At 36.9% G+C, this 4,825-nt stretch overlaps 1 pseudogene; it reads right to left on the reverse strand.

The window, feature by feature from the left end:
• Positions 1-373: 373 nt before the first annotated feature.
• On the reverse strand, positions 374-989 carry LOC117703134 (uncharacterized; annotated as a pseudogene).
• Positions 990-4,825: the final 3,836 nt, after the last annotated feature.

A 4,825-nucleotide genomic window follows, 5' to 3' on the forward strand; every position in this document is an offset into this window, starting at 1 on the left:
TTTTGGTTATGCCGTTTCATCACAGTACAGAGAAGCAAACTAAGACACACTTTGATACATTTTAATGGCCATTATTATATTTTAAAAGATTTGTTCCCACTTGAAAATGAACAACACACTGCTGAATAAAAAATGGATCAAGACAGAAATTAAGAAAAAAATTAGAAATTTTTAGAATTGAACAAAAATGAAAATACAGCATACCCAAACCTATGGGACACAATGCAAGTGTTTCTATGAGGCTGATTCTTAGCATTTTTTTTTTTTTAAAAAAACTGTAACAGCTGACAATTTTATTCTCACATTTCACAATATAAATGAAAACCACACTTTTTTTTTTGTATCACATCTCTCTCCAAAACTATTTTTTCTATTAAGAAGGGAAACGTCCTTGTCCTGCAGCTAGTAAACACCCAGGCTCAGCACCAAGATCTCCTGGTGAAACAGAACAAGAAATAAAAAATGATAAAGAGCCCTTCTGTTCATATCTGTCTGGCTGAGTCATGCCAGGCCAAGTGGGCACCGTCATAGGGCAGGCAGGAGGTCTCACCATTGAAGGCCCAGGTATGTGGCCTCCCATGGGTGGCCTCATCCAGGAGCAGGTGCACAGGCATTATCACAGGAGGAGGAGGGCCCAGCATTGGTATCATGGGAGGGCCTCCCATGTGGGGTGCAGGCATCATGCCAGGAGGAGGAGGACCCAGGAGCCCAGGGGGAGGTGGGATCATGGCCCCTACAGGAGGAGGAGCAGATGATGGAGCTAGAGGTATCTTTTCTTGTTGAAATGCAGCCATTATTTTTTGTCAGGCCATGGGCCTGCATTTCATCCATTTCTGGTAATAGTCTTTGACATTCCTTTTGTGTTTCTGGCCACTGCAGTTTGTCTTCTTCACAAACAGAGAATCATGGGTAAGATACATATCACAGTACTCACAATAAAACTTAGGTATGTTGCTCCACAGGCCTTGGCTACTTGGAACCAAGTTCATAATATTAAGTGCCTATCTGCCAACACATTTGAGAGATCTCATATTAGTAACTTAATGGTATATTTATTATCCTGAATAATCAAGAACTGCTGAGAGATCTCACCATCCTAACCTCAAATTGTACTATGTAGCTACATTAATAAAAGTAATATGAAATTGGCATAAAAGCAGTTATGCTGATAAGTGGAATTGATCAATGAAAACCTAGACATAAGTCCACACAGCTATGGACACCTGATTTTGGTAGAGAAGCCAGAAATGTAGACTAGAAAAAAGACAATATCTTCAGCTAATGAATGGGTGATAGACTGTTAGAATGGGTGGCTGCACATAGAAAAACCCAAATAGATCCATACTTATTACTCTGTACAAAACTCAACTTGAAATGGATCAAAGATTAGCATTATTCCAGATATACTAAATCTGATAGAAGAGAAAGTGGGGAATAGCCTGAACTCATTGGTACAGAAAAAGACATAAAAAATTAGTTTATATTTCAACCACAGCTTCCCCTCCCTCCTCTCCTTCTAGTTGCTCTCCTTCTCCTCCTACCCTCATCCACTCCATTTCTCTTCAGAAAAGTGGAGGATTCCCATGGATATCAATAAGCCTTGGCATGTAGCAATAAGACTAAATATGCCTAGGAGAAGACTTTTGAACAGAACACTATTAGCATAGGCACTAAGAGCCTATCAACAATTAGTAAATGAGACCTCATGAAACTTAAAAGGCTTTCATATGGTAATTGACACTATCATTTGGTCAAAGCAGTAGGTGACAGAATGGGAAGAGATTTTTTTTTTTTTTTTTTTTTACCAACTTACACATCTTATTGGGGCTAATATCTAAAACATATAAGTAATTTAAAAAACTGGACATCAAGAAAACAATCACCCAATTAAAACAGAGTACAAATCTAAAGAGAGAATGCTGAGAGAAGAAACTTAAATGCCTAGGAAACAAATAAATGTCCAACATCCTTAGCCATCAATGAAATGCAAATTAAAACTCCCTTAAGATTCCATCTTATGCCAGACAGAATGGCTGAGATAAATAATACAAATGGCAGTTCATGCTGGAGAGGCTGTGTAGTATGACAACCACTCCTTTATTGTTGGTAGGAGTGTAATCATGTATAGCCATTATGCAAGTTAGTGTGGTGGTTTCTTAAAAGGTTGGGAATCAATCTATCTCAAAATTCACTGTTGACCAGATAACCAAAGAATGCTTTATTCTACTATGGAGACACTTGCTCAACCATGTTCTTTTTATAATACAAGAAATTGGTAGCAGCCTAGATGTCTGTCAATGAATGAATAGATAAAGATAATGTGATACATTTATACTATAAATATTACTAAGTCTTTTAAAAAATGAAATCATAAAATTCACAGGTAAATGGCTGGAATTAGGAAAAAAAATCATACAGAGTGTAGTAACCCAGAACCAGAAAGACAAATATGGTATGTATTCACTTATATATGGATGTTAGCTATGAAGTCTTTGATAAGCAAGCTCTGTTCTATATAGCCACAGAGGTTAGGAATAGAAAAGTTACTTGGGGGAGGGATGGAACCTTTTAGGAAGGGGGAATAGAATAGGTAATTGTGGATGGACATGGCTGGAATGGAAGAATCAAATGGGCAGAGCATGCAAAGAGGGACATGGGAGGGAATACAAGGAAGGGACATTTGAGGGGTTGTATGGAACCCTAATGTAGAGGAATTTTAACCCAGCAACATTGCTGCTCTGGCAAGGGACCACATTCAAAGATCTTCTGGGTCTGTGTGATCTAGCTAGAATACAGATACTCTTGTAATCTCAGGTGACAGAGACAAGCAGATCTCTGAGTTCAAGGCCAGCCTTGTATAAAACAAGGTTTAGGTAAAGAAGGCTTAGGTCCGGGCATGGTAGTGTGAGCCTTTATATCAACACTCAGGAGAGTCTATGCAGAACTCTAGTCAGTCAGTTCGATTGAGTCAGTGAGTTGAGAGGCAGTGAGTGCTCTAGACTGGCTTGATTGGCAGTTCAGTTCATGGAATTTAGAGGCTTTTTTTTTTTTTTTTTTTAAACAGGGACGGTTTTGAAGAGACAGTCTGCAGAGAGAACAAGCTAGATATAGGTGAAGACAAACTGGCCAGAGAATGAGGAGCCAGATGATTAGAACAGATTGACAGAGTTAGTTTGAAGCCAAACAGAGTAATTCAGTGAAAATTTGAGAGAAATCAGATTAAATCAGTCAGCTTGTAGAGGAGTTTGAGCTAGAACAGCTGAGCCAGCCAGCCAGAGTTTAGAAAGAACTGGAAAGTGTGAGTTTATTTATCAATAAGCTTCTGAGACAACAATTACATCAGGTAAGTAAAAATTACTTTTACATCTGAGGCATGAACCAGTGATCCTGGGATTGAAAGGCCCATGCTCAAAAATGATTTTACCTAGTTGGGGGTTTATAGATTGCTCATGAAAAAAAATACAGCGACTAGATTCTATCAACTATCTAGTATTTAAATTGAGTCAACAAAAGGTCCAACCACAAAAAATACAGATCAGAAGAGATCAGTTACAAACTCTTAATGACTTTTGAAAACTATTGGGAAATATTAACTGGTTATGATATCCTATTAGATTAACTACTCAAAGGGTAAGTAGTTTGTTTCAAAGTTTACAATGTGATTTGAACTTAAACAATCCTAGACAATTAACAGCTGAGGCAGAAAACAAGTTGATTTGGTAGAGCAAAAAGTGAGGGGCATACATGTGGACTGCCTAGATCCCAAACTTGACTGTTCTAGTTATCTTTTCTTCTACTCATTTTCCTACTGGACTATGCATAAAGAAGGTGATATTTTAGAATAGATATTTCTTAACACATATATTGAGTAAAAAACTAAAAACTTATATTGAAAAGGTTTCTGATCTAATTGTAAAAGGAAGACAAAGACTTTGTCAATTATCATGCACAGACCCAATCTAGTATCTTATATTAATGCTGAAATTACCTTATTGGTAATTAATGAAGAATGACCAAGAGCTTATAGCAATTATTTGGCAGAAATTAACAACAAATATCCTCAAAACAAGCAGCTTCAGTTCATGAAAAGAATTGTATTCTCCCCATATAGTAAAAGGGACACCAATTTATGAAGCTCATACATTTTATTCTGATGCAAATAAATCAGAAATGTCAGGTTATAAGTCAGGAAATGTTAGTAAAATAACTCAAAGCCCATATACTTCTGTTTAAAAAAAACAGAGCTATATGCAATTCTTATAGTTTTATTATATTTTTCTGAACCTATTAGTATAATTATTGACTCACAATATTCAGAGAGGGTTGTGTTACCTATAGAAACTGCTGAACTTATTCCTCATAATTCAGAGTTAACATCATTTTTATTGGATATTTTATTTATTTACATTTCAGGTGTCATCCCCTTTCCCCATTTTCCCTCCCTAGATACTCCCTATTCCATCCCCCTTCCTCCTTTTTGCTTTTATACCATTTTGATTACATGCAACAGTTAAGGTCAGTTCTAGGTTGAGGGATTAGCAACACAGTAGATGCAAATAGTCAAGGAACAAGCAAAACAATAAATGCAAATATTCAAAGAACAAGCAAAGCAATAAACAAAGTTCTGTGAACACTACTGTGATCACTGTTTCTAGGGGCTTATTAGAATGACCAAAATATCTGAGCCCACTTCCCTGTCCTAGACCAAAGTCATTTTCATGTCTGAAGCCTACTTCCTTGTTCTAGCCTAAGATTTAGATTCCTGCCTGAAATTGCTTTTTTGTTCTAGCCTAATGTCAGATTCTTGCCTGAAGCCTACTTCCTT

Source organism: Arvicanthis niloticus, chromosome 2 (assembly GCF_011762505.2).
Source record: "Arvicanthis niloticus isolate mArvNil1 chromosome 2, mArvNil1.pat.X, whole genome shotgun sequence".
NCBI lineage: Eukaryota > Metazoa > Chordata > Mammalia > Rodentia > Muridae > Arvicanthis > Arvicanthis niloticus.